Genomic DNA, 17522 nt, shown 5'->3' on the forward strand with positions numbered 1-17522 from the left:
CCTCCAGGGTCACAGTGAACTCTGCTGACATTTCATTTCTTTGACATCTGTGCTGAGAACAGTCTGCTGTTGTCCTGGGGGTTGAAAAGGAGAGGATGGCTACAGTCAGAAAACTAAAACAGAAAATGTTGACTGACCCAGCTACCAAAAGGGACACTGTAAATTCTCTTATGGGAAAGAGCAGGTCTTAATAAGTCTCCTTTCTGGCTTGAAAGATAAGAAATAGATCCATTGCCATCACCTACTCTTAGAGCTCTCTTTTGTGATTAGCTTTGCATTTGTTAAGAATTAGGGACAGATGAGTCCTTGGAGCATATTGCCAACATTACTGCAATTCTTCCTTTCCCTGTGCCCATGGCCCTTGCAATGAGACTCTGCTAGTGCTCCCATCAAGAAATGGAGCCTATTTCCTCACTACCTGAATCTGGTCTGGACCTGGGATCAGCTTTGGCCAACAGAACATGCCATAAATGATATTATATCAGTTTCAAGCCTAGACCTCGAGAGACTGTGTATACTTTCATTCTCTCTGGGATACTTTCCTGGGTGCCACATGAACAGCCTGGGCTAGCCTATGGGAGGATGAGACACATGTGCACCAGAGTCCATTCAGAACAGTTATCCCAGCTGAAGCCCTCAAACGTGTGACAGTCTAATCAGATCAGTAAAGTGGCCTACCCAACGTAATTGAACACAGATGCAAGAATATGCCCAGCCAAGATCAGAAGAACCATCCAGCTGAGCCCAGCTTAAATTGTCAATGGAAAAATTTTAAGCCAATGAAATGGTTGTTATTTTAAGCCACTAGGTTTTGAGGATTTTGTTATATAGTAACACCTAACTGATACACTCTTATTCTTGTTCAGGCACCCCTAGAGGAAAGGAGGATTTAGTACTTTGATGAGAAGATACCAGAACTCTATGTTAGAATGTAAGTTTTATGAGGGCAAGAGCCATGTTTACCTGGCTCAACCCATTGAGAGAAGCAAGCAATACAGAGCAGGGGATGAATGCATCTTGTTGTATTGAGTGTCAAGACTGTGCAGAAAGTTAAGCATCTTCGGAATGTATACTCCAAGGACTCATCTGCTCCTAATTGTTACCAGATATAGAAGTAATCACACAAGAGAGCTCTAAGAGTAGGTAAGGGCAGTTGACTTATTTCTTATCTTTCAAGAATATATGTTCAGGGGAATTTGCCTAATTTACTTCTTTAGGTAATCATCACCCTGGTTCAAGCTTCAGTAAGAATTACTGGCAAGATCAATAGCACTCCTTAAATTTGACCTAAAGAGATATGTGGTCTGGTGGAGAAAAGCTAGCTAATGGTTACAAAGATCTCTACCGCATATACTCCATGCCCTACAAAAATGCTCCATTCACCATCTGCCCAGTTACTAGGGTCATTTTTAGCAGCCACACTGCTCCTCTCCCTCACTCAGTCCCCCTGTCCTGTTGCTTATGCCCCTTAAATATATCTCAATCTATTCACTTCATGCCACTGCCCTACTTTAGAGTTGAATGACCGGTTCAGCTTCCTAAACTCCGAACTAATCTCATAACCTCCAATTTATTGTCCCCAAAGCAGCCAGTGTTATCTTTCCAAAGAACAAGTTTGATCACTCCTCCACTGCTAGCCTTCAGTGGCTCCCCATTGCCCTTGGGACCAGACTCTTCAACAGGTTTTCTTGGTCTGTGTGTGCTCCCTGCTGACTTTCCTCCTTTACTTCTCCCTGTTCCCTGTTTTCACCGGAATACACCTGTTAGATCAAGTTTAGCCTAAAGTTTCCTCCTTACATATGTTAAGTTTGTCCTATAAGTTTCTCTATACATCGTGAACTATAACCTACATGGAGCTGTAAACAGACTGTAGCATACTCTTGTGTCATTCACCAAGTTTTTGGCCAATCAGAGGTGCCCACCTGTTCTAATTGTGTTCAAATAAGGCAGATGCCAAACTTTAACCAATCTGGCTGTTTCTATACCTCGTTTCCATCTTCTTTACATCACTTTCCTTTTTCTGTCCATAAATCTTCCACTACATGGCTCTGCTGGAGTCTCTCTGAGGCTACCCTGGCTCAAAAGGCTTCCTCATTCACAAATCAGTCTTTGCTTAATTATACCCTGTTAAGTTTAATTCAGCTCACGTTTTTCTTTCAACACACCTTTCCTGCAATACTGAACTACTTGCAGTCCCCAGGCTTGGGACATTCTTGAGCCAAGGCAGTGTTCTACTGCTTGGCTATTTCCTTTCTCTTCAGATCTTCCCCTAGATGGCATAGTTTCTTTTCCTGATCTCAGCTTCTTGCCTATTTCTCTGATCTCAGAGATGTCACTGTTTTTCTCTTCCCTCCCTCTACCACTAGACAATGAGCTCTGGGAGGCAGGGGCTATTTCTTGCATCTCCATGTCCATTCCAGACTATGATCTATGGTAAGTGATTGACTGAATGATTGAATGAATGAATGAATGAATGAAGAAAGCTAACCAAGAGACTTTGAGCAGCACCTCCTGATAATGAACCAGACTTGAGGGTAATCAGAGAGAGCGCACTGGAAGAACCAGTTCCCATTTCCAGGTTAGGTAAAGAAGTAACTATTTCCAGTTACAGGATTTTCCTGGAAGTGGATTAGAAGTGAACAGGAACTAATATCTGCATCAGGCACAGACATGTAACAAATTCCTGAATTGGTCATTCTCAATAGACTTCAGTTGTTAATGGTGAAATTTGCAGAGAATCAATAAGCACCAGTGTTTCTTAAATACTTAACTTTGTTCCAGGCACTGCACTAAGGGTTTTACACTTAGCTCACTTATTTATCTTAGGCACCCAATAAAGTCATTTCTATCACAGTCCTCCCTTTTCAGATGAGAATGCAGAAGCACAGAAAGGTTAAGTAACTCATTCAAGTTCATTCAGCCAGTGAATTAGGTTAAGTAAAATGTTGCTTGAGCGTAGGCTACATAGTTCTTACCTGATCCCCTGCTACAAAATGTAGAATATGGGATATACAATAAAATTACACAATGTAAACATATTTTGTTTACTTATGAATACAGATCAAGATAAGCATCACATTTAAATGATTAGCCTGGTCAATACAAGAGTAAACAGAATCCCAATCAATAAACAAAGTTTTACTTTCTTTCTGAGATTATGATCCACAGTGCACATTTCTTGCCAAAACGCACACATTCTGTTTCCTGCCACCAGGCTAGTAAAAATGAAGAAGTGAACATTTTATATGCATTTAATGTGGCTAATTAGTGCAATCATTCTCTACTGGTTTCTACAGATAAGATTAGTATTGTTTTCCCATTTTCCCTCATGTTAACCAGACTTCACTATAAACTAGCTACTTTTTCCACAATCCTGGAAACTCCACCACTTCCTGCTCCCTCATCCATGTAGTTTTCCTTGCCTGAAAGCCACCCCCAACTAAATATGTCACTTAAAGCCAAGCAGAGCCAAGCAATAAACATCTCTACCACACACACACTTCCTGCTCCACAAAAGTGTTCTATCCACCACCTACCCAGTTGCCTGGTGTCATTCCTGGCATCCACCCCTCTCCTTTCCTTTATTCAGTTCATGACCCACCTCCCTCTGTTTTGTCACACTTTTCCATTGTAGGAAATCTTAAAATCTTCTAACTCACACCAGTCAGCATTTACATTTATCCTGCTCTCTGGAATAATATCCTCCTCTTTTCCTTCCTTCCTTTCTTCTATCCGCATATTTGGGGCACTTACCATGTGTCACTATCTGTGCAAGATGCACTTGCCATTACTGGCCTTGACATTCTAATTATTTTATGCCAGTTAGTAATATATGTCTCTACATGCTCTTACTGGTTGCCAGTTACTTTATGTTTATTAATTTCAGTTCTTAAAACAACTCTTTGAGAGGGTGCCCAGTAGCTCCTGCTCATTAAGTACTTACAGTGCTAAGATTCTGATGCTCAGCCAGCTACAAGAGCTGTTTCATTTTACTACAGACTCAACTACATGTGTCTGTCCTGGAGAATCTCACTTGCTAGGATGTTTGTAGCAGGAACAAACTGAAGTTCATCTCCGTGTTCATTATGAATCTCACAGGGTTCCATATTAGAAACACCTGGGTTCCATGTTAGAATCACCTGGACATTGTTAAAAAAAAAAAAACATGGAGCAGTCGTAGAAAATCCCATACTTAAAGAAAAGAGAAACTCGGTGCGTATGTGTATGGGTGTGTGTGTATGTGTTTATAACGCACAGAAAATCTATGAAAGAATACACACCAACCATTGGGAGAATTTATAATCATTAAGGAAAGGAGAATCAGACAATGAGGGCAAAAGCAGAAAACAGAAAATACGTTTTTTACTTTCCACATTTCTGCACAATTGAATTTTCATGAGTGCATATTGTTTTTCTTTAAATTTTATATGTATTATATATGAGCACATTCTTGTGAAAGAGTCATAAAATACCTATTCATACTTCATGAACTTGATTTATTGAAACAGGGTCTCTCTGTAGCTCAGGCTGCAGTGTAGGGGCCTAACCACAGCTCACTGCATCCTCAGTCTCCAGGACTCAGGTGATCCTCCCGCCTCAGCTTCTCAAGTAGCTGGGACTACAGGCGCGCACCACCACAGCTGGCTAATTTTTGTATTTTTTATAAAGACAAGGTTTCACCATGTTGCCTGCCTGGTCTCAAACTCCTGGGTTCAAGTGATTCTCCCACCTCAGCCTCCAAAACTACTATGAAAAATTCCAGGTTCCTACCTCCCAGGCTCCTAGTAAAGTTATATTTCTCTATCTCCTTGAAGTTAGAGGTGGCCGTAAGACTTGCTTTGGCCAATGAAATGGTGATAGAAGTGATCCATCACTTCCATGTGAAATAACTTAAAGACCAGTGCTCAATGTCAACCCTCCCTTCCCGTGGCTGAGGTGATTGTAGAAGCACAAATGGCAATAAAGATTCTGGCAGCTGAGGCACCAAGTGATCAGCAGAACACCAGATACCAGCCAACCCATGTGACCAAGGAGCACGAGCAAGAAATAAATATACGAGTGTTAAGCTACTGAGTTTAGAAGATACTTCTTGCTGCAGCATAACCTAATTTTACCAATGAGTATATCCATTTAAAAAAAAAAGAGATGAGATAAAACATTTTAGGACAATGCCTCTCAATTCTTGCTTTACATTCAAATCCCCTGAAGATATTTCCAAGAATAAAAGTTCTAGGCCCTATCCCTAAAGACTCCAATTCAGCTAGTCTTGGGTAGGGCCCAAAGCATTGGTGATTTTTTAAAAAGTGAGTCTGATGTGCAGTCAGAATTGTGACCAACCATGATAGGGGAATGGCAAAGAGAAAGATTACTTCTAGCTTAAACGATCTAGAAGAGACTTCATGGCAGAAATGATAATCTGACCTTGGCCACGAATGATGAATGGCATTTCATCCAGTGTTTCTCTGTCTTTGCTGGTGTGTTACTAGACTCACCTAGAGAGCTTGGCCTGCTCCATTTTATCTGGAGCATTCTGTCTTCTTTATTAGTAGCAGAATCCCAGTTTTGTTTGGATATGCCCTAGCAGATAAAACATGTTTGGTAAGCCAATGTTTCTCTTCAATAGATCCTCACTCTCTCAGACTCCCTTGCAGCTAGGGGAGTCATGTGACACAGTTCTGCCAGTGAGTCATAGAGTAAAGGTTTCTAGATGCTCTCCAGATATGATTTTCCTCCATGGTCGAAAGACAGCAGGTCTCAGGAGAGCTCTCTTACCACCATGGCTTCCAACTCCCTGTTGCTTCCTCAACCCCTACTTTCTACCTTTTGAATGGAGTTGTGTGAGGCCGTGAGGTTTGGTACTATTGCAGTCAGCTCATGACTATATGGCAGGGGGCTGGGGAGTGGTAGAAGAATTATAGCGTCATCTTGCAGCCCAGAGTCCCAAGTGAATCCTGGAATCTTCCCACTTCTTTTTTCCAGTCACAGGGGGTACATGTGCAGCCTTGTTACATGGGTATATTGCACTCAGGTAGTGAACATAGTACCAACAGGTAGTTTTTTGACCCATGACCCCTTCCCTCCTGCCAATCTCTAGTAGTGTCTATTATTCCCATATTTATGTTTGTGGGTGCTCAATGTTTAGCAGTATTTGCTAAACATGCAGTGAGAACATGCAGTATTTGGTTTTGTGTTCCTGCGTTAATTCACTTAGAATTATGGCCTCCAGCTCCATCCATGTTGCTGGAAAAAAAACATGATTTCATTCTTTTTTATGGTTATGTAGTATTCCATGGCGTATATGTACCATATTTTCTTTACCCAATCCACCACCAGTGGGCACCTAGGTTGATTCCATGTCTTTTCTATTGTGAATAGGATGGTGATAAATATGAGTTCATGTGTCTTTTTAGTATAATGATCTATTTTCCTTTGAGTGCATACCCTACTAATGGGATTGCTACAGATTTCTTTTTCTTTTCCGAGATGAAGCCTTGCTCTGTCACCCAGGCTAGAGTGCAGTGGCGTGATCTTGGCTCACTGCAACCTCTGCCTCTCAGGTTCAAGCAATTCTTCTGCCTCAGCCTCCTGAGGAGGTGGGATTACAGGTGTGCACCACCACGCCCAGGTAATTTTTGTGTTTTCAATAGAGACAGGGTTTCGCTGTGTTGGCCAGGCTGGTCTCAAACTCCTGACCACATGATCAGCCCACCTTGGCCTCCTAAAGTGCTGAGAGGTGTGAGCCACCGCACCTGGCCAGATCTCTTCTTCATGGAGGTAAATACACTTACAGCTTGAACCACTATGGGATTTTTCTATTACTTATGGACAAACATATCCAGATGGATGCATCAACTGATTGCAAATATGGGGCTCAGGTAGGTGTCACTTTTCAATGTTCTCTACAGGTCCTGAAACATAGTGAATTTTAAAGTTTCTGATGTAGTCATTTGGAGATGTCAGGGAATTGGGAGAACTGACAGGAGCAAAGGCTTAGGGAATATCTTCTTACAAAGTTTCCAAAGGCCCAAAATGGAAGATATTTACTCTACTAAGGGCATCTCCAGAGGTTTCTCCTGGAGCTCAAAACCTTGATACAATTAAAACAGTTTATTCTGACTTGCGAGTTAAAAGCGATGTATTCTCAGTATACGCCTAGAAGCCTTAAAATAGTGCCTTGTTTTGCATAGTGCTTGTTAGAAATCAGATTCTTTTTGTTTGTTTGTTTGTCTGTGAAATAATACACACAGGTTGCCTACTTAATAGGAGACACTCAAAAATGCTAGCTCTTTAAGAAGTATTAATATAAAGAGCAATTCACAGTGGGCCCTTAATGCTGGTTCTTTCCCCTATAATTCTATCCCCATGCGTAGTCTATGGATGTGGAAACAGGCCCAGAGTGGGTGTGTGCTTTCTCAAGATCCCCTAGGGAATGAGAAGTAGAGCAGTGACGTGTCGTTCTTTTGTGTCCAGCCTAAAGCCAGCAGCACAGACAGAAATCCTGGGCTCTTAGGGCCAAACTGCCACACACACACACACACACACACACACACACACACACACACACACACGGTTCTCTTTATTCTTTGCTAAAGGCAAGAGGCCACCAGAGCAGGCATGGGACTCGGCACCCAGTGGCTACTGGGGTCTTCTGTATGGCACCCACTGGCAGCACTTGGCTTTGGTCTCAGTTTCATTTGGTTATTTCTTGTTCGATGATTCAGCCTCTTGGCTGAGAGCTCTGAGGCATTCAAGACCTTTAAAAACCAGGCCTAATTTCATTCCTAATTTTTAGTTCCTTGCCTGTCTTCCCCCACTCCCCCAACACTTTATTTTATAGACACTTTCATTAATTCATTCATTTGTTCATTCATTCATTCATTCAATACATTCTCTACTATATGCCAGACCAGATGGTCTTACCAGGAGGTCTACAAATAATCTTCAGTTAACATTATGCTTAATGGTGAGAAACTAGATCCTTTCCCTTTAAGCTTGGGAACCAGGCGAGGATGTCATCTCTTACAGTCTAATGCAATAAAGCACACAAAAAAAAAGAAATAAAAGCTATATGGATTGAGAAGGAAGAAGTAAAACTGTTGTTATATGTAAATTTTCAGTGTCGCAAAAGAAGTAGCACTCAAATATAAATTCCCTCAGCAAGGCAATTTACTTCTATAGAAGGCTGTGGCTCACAGATGGAACAATGGTGAGTGCACACCTGGGCAAGGGAGGGGAAGGGGTTCTTATTCCTGATGGAGGTCGCCCCTACTGCTGTGTCACTCCCTTGTTGGCTAGGGTTAGACCACACAGTCTAGTCTAATTCAGATTGACTGTTTTAAAGGGAACAGGGGTACAAGCCCGAGTGGTGGGATGGGTAGTTTGGCGGGAAGGACAGTTACAGGCAGGTCAGAACAGGTAGCCAGGGGTGACCTAGGTCAGAGCAGGTGACTGGGGCAGGTGACTAGGATGAGCCAGGTCAAAGCAGGTAACCGCAGCAAGGGAGCCGGGAACAGATGTGAACTACTGATTAAAACTGGTGGAAAAGGTTGTTTACTGAAACTACAAGAAAGCTAAACTTTAAAATGGAGAATTAAAGAATAAGAGAGGTAAACATATGACATACTGATTATTTGAAGAGAAACTTAAGGTTCACTATATCTAACAACTGTCTTTACTCACAGATGACATCACTGTCCATGAAAAAAAAAAAAAAAAAACAAAGAAGCCAGGTGCAGTGGCTCACGCCTGTAATCCCAGCACTTTGGGAGGCCAAGGTGGGCAGATCACTTGAGGTCAAGAATTCAAGACCAGCCTGACCAACATGGTGAAACACCATTTCTACTAAAAATACAAAAATACAGGCATGGTGGTGTGCACCTGTAATCCCAGCTACTTGGGAGGCTGAGGCAGGAGAATCGCTTGAACCCAGGAGGCAGAGGTTGCAGTGAGCCAAGATCGCGCCACTGCACTCCAGCCTGGGCTACAGAGAGACTCTACCTCAAAAGAAAAAGAAAAAAGAAAAAGCCCCAAAGAATCTACAAAATTTTCTGGAACTAAGAAGTAAAAATGGCAAGGACATAAGATCAATACATAAAAAAATCAATCCTCTTTATTTAATTTATACATTTAATGCAACTCCATAAAAACTCCAATACTCACTATGTTACCCAGGCTAGCAATCCTCCTGCCTCAGGCTCTGAGTAGCTGGGACTACACACTTGACCTCAGGTGTTTTTTGTTTGTTTGTTTGTTTGTTTGTTTGTTTTTTGCTCTGTTTTGTTTCGTTTTGTTTTGTAAAATGAGAGTCGAGTCAGATGATGTTTCAGGCATTTCTGAAATTCTAGAATTCCTGGATACGTGAACAGCTGCATATTAGGGTTTCCCTTTGTATCTCCTGGGTGCCTCCTGATTAGAAGGCTTGTTCAGGATGTGCAGAACAAGTTAAAGGAATCAGCACAGTGTGTTGGGGACGAATTTACGAACTGTAAGCTGGCTATCAGGGCCAAGGACTTCCTCCCAGCTGACATCCAAGCTCAGTTTGCCATCAGCCAGGAGCTGACCTGGAACATCTACAACAGCTTTCACAAGCTTCGGGACAGAGCTGAGCGGATCGCATCGAGGGCCATGGACAATGCTGCAGATCTTCTCATATTCGGGAAGGAGCTAAGTGCCATAGGGTCTGACACGACCCTGCTGCCCTCCTGGGCCACTCTGAGCAGCAGCATGTGGGAGTCCCTGAAGCAGGCTCTGAAAGGCCTGTCTGTGGAATTCACTCTGCTCACCATCAAGGCTGCACAACAGGGTAGGCAGGAGGAGAATGACGTGGTGGAGAAGCTGATCCTCTTCTTGGATCTGCTGTAGATGTATAAGGAGCGAGACAGCATGCGGGCCATCCTGGGCTCCTATGACAGCGAGCTGACCCCAGCCGAGTACTCGCCCCAGCTGACCCAGCGCATGCTGGAGGCCGAGGACATGGTGCAGAAGAAGCACAGCCACAGCTCCGAGATGGAGGCTTGACCGATTTAAAAGTGAAGGCATATCTTTCTCTTCACCTCCGGGTACTAGATGAATTTGTATCTGAAAGTGTTAGTGCAGAGAGAGTAGAGAAATGGCTGAAGAGGAAGAACAACAAATCAGAAGATGAATCGGCTCCTAAGGAGGTCAGCAGGACTTCCACCGCTGAGAATATTCGTACTCAAATGCGCCATGCTGGGCAAAACGAGGAGGAGTTTCTCTCTCCTTCTGATACGTTTGATTCTTCTGGGCAAGTTTTTCAGGGAGACCATCTTCATCATCTAGTTGTTCAAGAGGTTCCACGATGACTGGACGAGGAGTTGCTGTTAGCAAGAAAACACCTTCACTGCATCGTTCAAATGCCTTTCTTTCTTTCTTTCTTTCTTTTTTTTTTTTTTTTTTTTTTGATGTTAGCCAGCCTTTTTATTTTTATTTTTTTTATTTTTTTTTTATTTTTTTTATTGCATTTTAGGTTTTGGGGTACATGTGAAGAACATGCAAGATTGTTGCATAGGTACACACATGGCAATGTGGTTTGCTGTCTTCCGTCCCCTCACCTGTATCTGTCATTTCTCCCCATGCTATCTCTTCCCACCTCCCCACCCCCCCGTCCCTCCCCCATTTCCCCCCAACGGACCCCAGTGTGTAGTGTTCCCCTCCCTGTGTCCATGTGTTCTCATTGTTCAACACCCGCCTATGAGTGAGAATATACGGTGTTTGATTTTCTGTTCTTGTGTCAGTTTGCTGAGAATGATGGAAACCATCATTCTCAGCAAACTGACTCAAATGCCTTTCTTGCTGCTGGTTTAGAAGCAAGTTCAACAATGCCCTTTCCCTGTAGATCTTCCACCATCATCCACTATTGCAACAGCCCTTTCAATAGGACCAAACTGGCTGAAGGCTTCTTCCAACAGTTCATTGGAAACGTAAGGTGAAAGATTAGGAATAGAAGGGGCAGCAGCACGTGTGGCAAAGCGAACTCGAAGCTGTCTGCCTCTCATGGGTGTATCATCCAGTTCGGCTTTGGCAATTTCAGCCAAAGCTCTGGATTCAAGCTTAATAAATCCGAATCCTTTGCCTTTGTTGATAAAAACTTCTCCATGTTCTGCATATTTAGCAAACAGTCTTTTGAATTCGTTTTCCGTGATATCAGCAGGTAGATTCCCAACAAACCACCTACATCGCTGTAAGTGTCCTCAATAGAGACAGGTTGGCTCTAAACCCCTCCGAGTCTGAGATTATCTCCTCGCTGCGGCCGCCAGGACCCACGGGCGGGGGCCCCTGGTGGTGCTGCCGGTGGTCGGGCGGGTGATGCTGGCGGCCCCCGCGAGGCTCCCCGCTGCGGCGATGCGGCGGCTTCGGGTGGCTGCTGGGAGTGTTTAGGCCCGGGCCGCCACGTGGCTTTGGGCCGCCAGGCATTTCGCCGCCTTTGGGACCGCCCGGGCCTGGGGAGGTGTGGTCGGGCCCCGCTGCTTGGCGGGGTGGGTGGCGGCGTCCCGGCAGGAGCCGAGGTGACTGCGGGCGGCAGGGTTGGGGTCGGGCCGGCCCAGACCGTGGCTGGGTCCCCGAGGTCGGCGGAGTGGCGGGCGGGGCCGGGCTGGAGGCTGGCGGGGCGCTGCCTACTCCGGGAGCGGGGCCGGGTCCCTGAGCAACGGCGGGCCTGGAAGAGTCCTGAGGCGGCTGCGGCTGTGGATGTGGCGGTGGCTGCTGTGGCAGTGGCTGCTGTGGCTGTGGCAGCTGTGGCGGCGGCTGCTGTGGCGGTGGCGGCTGTGGCTGCGGCTGCTGTGGCGGTGGGTGCTATGGCAGTGGCTGCTGTGGCGGTGGCGGCCGTGGTGGCAGCTGCTGTGGCGGTGGGTGCTGTGGCAGTGGCGGCTGTGGTGGCGGCTGCTGTGGCGGTGGCTGCTGTGGTGGCGGCTGCTGTGGCGGCGGCTGCTGTGGCGGTGGGTGCTGCTGCTGTCGGTGTGGAGGTGGTGACGGGATCCGAGGCTTGAGGCCGCGGTTCTGACTGAGGCCCATGGCGGGCGGGGACCGGAAGTTGTGGAGGCTGCCCCCGCTGCGACTCCGGAACTGATCCCGAGACACGTCTGTGGTCAAGGGGTGGTCGAGGCAGAAGCGAAAACGACGCTCAGGAAACGTGGAGGCCACATTGCTTCTCACAAAACGGCGGATGACATGGGCCGCAAATGTCTTTAAGGAATATTTTGGTGATTTCACACAGGAATTTCTCCCTGCTGTTCAGCTATCTTATTAATTTGTGTTTTGTATATTACTTCTTCTTTGCAATTTAACTGTGCGTGTGTATGTGTGTGAGAAATCAGATTCTTGTACCACCCTCTCCTGAGATACTTGGACTCAGTAGGTCTTAGGTGGGGACCAAAAGTCTGCATTTTCATTAAGGACTTCATTCTGATGAGAATAGTCCGTGGACCTCACTATGAGAGCCACTGCTGTGTTTACCAAACTTCACATTTCGAAGGAAGTGCTTTGTTGGGTAAAGTGTATGTGTGTAATCTCTATAAACACCTGTCATGGGTTGAATTTAATTGGACCACAGCTGGTGTTGATTGCATATTTTTTAATGTGGCTTTTCAGTACTCACTCCCCTAGCACAGCCTTTATGTCTGAAAATCAGCATTGAGTCCAATCTTGGCTGTCGATTTTAAGGCTTATTTAAAGGCACATGACAGCTGGAGCTGCACGTTCTTCAGCTTAATGATTCTACATACGGACTTAGGAGTTTAGGTGCAAGTGTGTTGAAAGCAGAATTTCCACCGTGATTGGGTAGCTGTCAGTTGGTTTTAGAAACTGTGAGTCACTTGCTCTCAAAGTCAGGTTAGCCGGATTATGTCACTACCTACTCAGTGGAAGGCTCACTATCCTGAAAATAGTCATCAAGGTTGCCGCAAGCCTAGATGCGTCTGTGTATGTGAATTGGAGAAAGGCGACTCTTCCCCCGGGCAGAAGACACTCCTTGGCTTAATAAGTAGTACAAAATCTGGAGAGTGGAGGGAGAAGCCATCTAAAACAAAACAAAACTGGGGTGTTATTAAAAGGTGAGGAAATGATGAGAGTGTTCTTTGCTGCTGGAAACAAGGTCTCAGTCTCAGTGTGCTGATTTTCCGTATGATTCACCCTCTCATCCAGGCATCTCTTATGCAGTGCACAACCCATACAATGACATATGACAGCTATGTAGGGTTTAAAAGTCTTGGTCAGAATTCAAGAGTTGGAAGAGCTCCAAACATCAAACTGGTGGTTGTGAGTGTTGGTGGGAAAATAAAAAACAGAGCAGCAAGACTTTATTAAATAAGCCAGATGGCATGGACCTCTTTTGTGAAGGGTGACCAGAAGGAAAGAGCCTGTGTTTGGCATTTACCCCTGAGCAGCCACGTGTGCTTTTTCCAAAGGTCGTGGTGCATCATGGTCACTTGGGCTCCATCACAGAACATCTGCCCGTAGAGGACTGTTTCCAGCAGGAGTGGACACACTCAGGATCCCTTCTCCATTTGGGGTAACAATACCCCAGTTGTCTTCTGAAGAATTGCTTCACTTCCCCTCACTGTTTTAATGATTCAGGTTTAAAATCAACACAGCAGCTCCAAGGATGAACAAATGACTTTGGCATCAGCATCCAGGGTAAATCTCCCAGGCAGTGCTTGGCTTTGGCATTCACGGTCTTTGGAAAAATCAGTTGGCGGAACAGCAAAGTGGTACAACCTGAGTCTTCGTAGCTGAGTGACCTTGAGTATCCTAATTTTTCTGTGGCAGACAGACTCTACGGTGGCCCCCATGATTCCCACCTCATAGTACTCATACTGTGTGTGATCCCCTCCCCTTGAGTGTGGGTTAGACCTGCATCTGGCTTCCCACTGACAAATATGACAAAGGCTGTGGAATTATGTCACTTCTGGAATAATGTTTTGTAAGATTATAACATCTCTCTTACTTGAAGACTCTCTTTCTCTCACTGGATCAGAAGAAGTAGATGGCCATGTTGGGAAGGACCATGTGTCAAGGAACTGAGGGTTTCTGGCCTAGCATCAAGAAACTGAGGTCCTCAGTTCTACAGTCAACTAGGAATGGATCACTAAAAACGATGGGAGCTTGGAAGCAGATCTTTCCCCCGGTTGAGGCTCAGATGAGACCACAGCCTTGGCCAAAACTTGGATTGAAAACATGGAAAACCCTGAAAAGAAGACCTACTTAAACTGCGTCCAGACTCTTCACCACAGAAACTGTGAGGTAGTAAGTGTGAGTCTGTTGGAAGCAGCTAAGTATGTGTCCATTTGTTATGTAATGATAGGTAATTAACACATTTTCTCAGGAAGATGATGGAAAGATGATCACATGATTGCCAGTAAGGTCCCGCTAATTGTGAAGGTTAAAATAGGATATTGTAGAGATAGCCTGGTACATAGTAGGCACTCAGTAAATTTCACTTCTCTTCCTCTCGAAATCAGTTGGCAATCCCAGGATGCCAACCATGTAAGAAGTATTCAAACTGAAACCAGTGCCAGAATTACCCCAGGAAAACACCCGCAGAAGTTAAAAAGCCAGGCTTCCTTTGTGGAAGATGAAATCATTTTACATCATACAGGAGGCTGTGCACAAAGCAAAAACTGTTTCATAATCCTGCCATGTAAACCAGCTGGGATTTTCCTTCATAAAAATTGGATTTTGATTTATATGTCAATAAATGCCCCCAGAAATCTCATCATTTGAAAGTTCATCAATCTCCACTGGAACTGCAGATACAGCCCTAGAGGAACCGCCCAGGGGAATACAGCACTCGTTTACCAACTCCCCCAGCCCCATGCTGATGGGGGCATGAAAAAGGGAGTGAGCAGCAGGGGAAATGGGGTCACCTACTGTGGCTTCGCAGTGTCAGGCCAAGAACTAGATTCCCTGGAAGAGTTTGAGAGTGCCTGGTGTTTTGGGGACCTACATGAAGATGTGGCAGGGCTGGGGCACACATAGAGTTGTCACTTGAGAACAGGGAGCTGGGAAGGGGCCAGGTTTCTATTCGCCTTGAAAGGCAGAACACAAGGCTTGGGTTCTGAAGCAAGAGAATGGCCTATGAGACTTGAATATTGGAAATAGCATTCCAGCTGCAATGTGAAGAACAGGTTGGCGAGGCAAGACAGGGGTCAGGAAGACCAGTTAAGAGCTGTTTCAGTTCTGAGATGAGCAATAATGGTGCCCTGAATGAAGGTGGCAAAGGGGATGGGGAGATGGAAATGGATGTAAGAGCTCTTGGGGAATTCATTCTGGCAAGCTTGGTGATTAACAAGACTAGACAGAAAGGGCTGCTAGGATGACACGAGTTTCTGAATTAAGTAAGTGAGGGAATAGTGGCGACATACAGACTGGAATTGTGAAAGACAAACAACATAACCAGCAGCCAATCAGAATTCTCAGAACAGTCCCAGAAGAGCTTTTCACTAAAGAGATAAGGAAGTCTCAAGTCAGGAGAGCACAGCCTCTAGCTAAGAGAAAATTGCCCCAAATCAGTGACTTCATGCATTAGACCATGAAAACCTCTGCCACAGACATTCCCTAGAATATCCTCTTGGGGGACGTTATGACCTAGCTACAAATGAGTCACAACATCCCTTTCAACCTAATAAGGTTCTTTCTATACCAGCCATGACTACTTTGGTTGTCCTGACATAAAGGATTAAATCGATTTGGTTAAACATTTTACTGAACTAAGGGGATATTTGGCTGACCAGTAAAATTGACAAATGTGTGCTATGTGTTTGAGGGCTTGTCAATTCCATTTTCACTGTCCTTCCATAATGGAAGTCTATATCAAGTCTTAAAAGACTCCAGTCTTCTGCCCTCAATCTGTCCAGCACACAGCCAATTATCCAATATCCTAAGTTCACAGGGTCATTGTCAGGACTAAGTGCCATGATACGTGTAAAACATTTACCACAGTTCTTGGTACAAAGGAGATGCCCAAATTTTCTCATCATCAGCACCATTGTCATTATTATCATCATTGTTATTAGTCATATGTATGAATCTTGTCCTAGCACTTCCCTGCTGAAAAGCCTCCATGGCGCCCCACTGCCTGTAAGATAGGGTTCAAACTCCTTAGCTCGGCCTTTACTACATGACATCATCAAACCAGACCAGGTAAATGTCCTTAGCCCTCTAACATGTGTCCTACATTTCAGCCATAAAATAATGTATTTTGCCAAAGGCTGGGGGGAGGGGTGGAACTAGATATGAATGAGATGTTCTCTGGCCTCACAGAATTCATGCTCTGTTTGTAGATTAAAACACCCCTAGTCAATGTCCAGGGAAGGCCAAATGCCAGGCAGGGTGCAACTTTATAACTAATTGGAGATGTGATGCCAGGCTCAGAATGGTTCCTGATAAGCAGAAGAGAAGCCTGCAGAAAATCCCCTTGGCCAGACTCAGCTCACAGCATTATACTGGGCATTTTGTATAATCATTGTTCAGTTTTTGAGCCAGGCATTGTTCTAGGATTTGCCATATATTATCTTGTTTAAGTAATCACTGCTCTATGTGGTGTGTATTTTTATTCCCATTTTACGGAAGAGGAGCCTGAGGTTTAGGGAGATTAAGTAACTTGCCTAAAGTTACTCAGTGAATAAATAACAATGCTAATCCTAGTCTAGATATTTATTTATTTATTTATTTATTTATTTATTTATTTATTTATGTGTCAGAGCCTCGCTCTGCCACCAGGCTGGAGTACAGTGGCACTATTTTGGCTCACTGCACCCTCCAACTCCCCGGTTCAAAGGATTCTCCTGCCTCAGCCTTCTGAGTCACTGGTGTGTGCCAAAACGCCCAGCTAATTTTTGTATTTTTAGTAGAGACGGGGTTTCACCATCTTTGCCAGGATGGTCTCAATCTCCTGACCTGGTGATCCTCCCGCCTTAGCTTCTCAAAGTGTTGGAATTACACGGGTGAGCCACTGCGCCTAGCCCAAGTCCAGATATTTTTAACTGCAAATTACATAACACTTTCAAGGCCACTGGAACAAGTTTCAGGTTTGGATTGTCACTGAAACTCACAAGACATGATAGAATTACCAGGCATAAGGTTTGCTTCACTTTAAAAGCCGGGGAGTTTCAGCCTGGGCAACAAAATGAGATCCCCATCTCTACAAAAACTTTAAAAAATAAGCTGGGTATAGTGGTGCAAACCTGAAGTCCCATTTACCAGGGATGCTGTGGCAGGAGGATCACTTAAGCTCAGGAGGTCGAGGCGACAGTGAGCCATAATCATGCCACTGCACTCCAACCTGGTGTATAGAACAATATCCTGTCTCAAAAAAAGAAAGAAAAAAGGAATACAGAATAAGAAGCAGTGTAGCATGTTAACCTAACAGTATCATGAAGGCCATGGACACCCAGACCCAATGTCCTACATCCCAGTCACCATTTTGGTCTTTACGGATGAGTACTGGCGTGGCTGTGGGTCACATCAGCACAGGGAAGCTGCAGGATCTCAGGTCTCTGAGCTTGAAT

General features: G+C 44.7%; 1 pseudogene; it reads right to left on the reverse strand.

The window, feature by feature from the left end:
* Positions 1 to 10161: 10161 nt before the first annotated feature.
* On the reverse strand, positions 10162 to 16077 carry LOC101038669 (splicing factor, proline- and glutamine-rich-like; annotated as a pseudogene).
* Between the last annotated feature and the right edge of the window lie 1445 nt (positions 16078 to 17522).

This window comes from Saimiri boliviensis, chromosome 7, assembly GCF_048565385.1.
Source record: "Saimiri boliviensis isolate mSaiBol1 chromosome 7, mSaiBol1.pri, whole genome shotgun sequence".
In the NCBI taxonomy this organism is placed as follows: Eukaryota; Metazoa; Chordata; class Mammalia; order Primates; family Cebidae; genus Saimiri; species Saimiri boliviensis.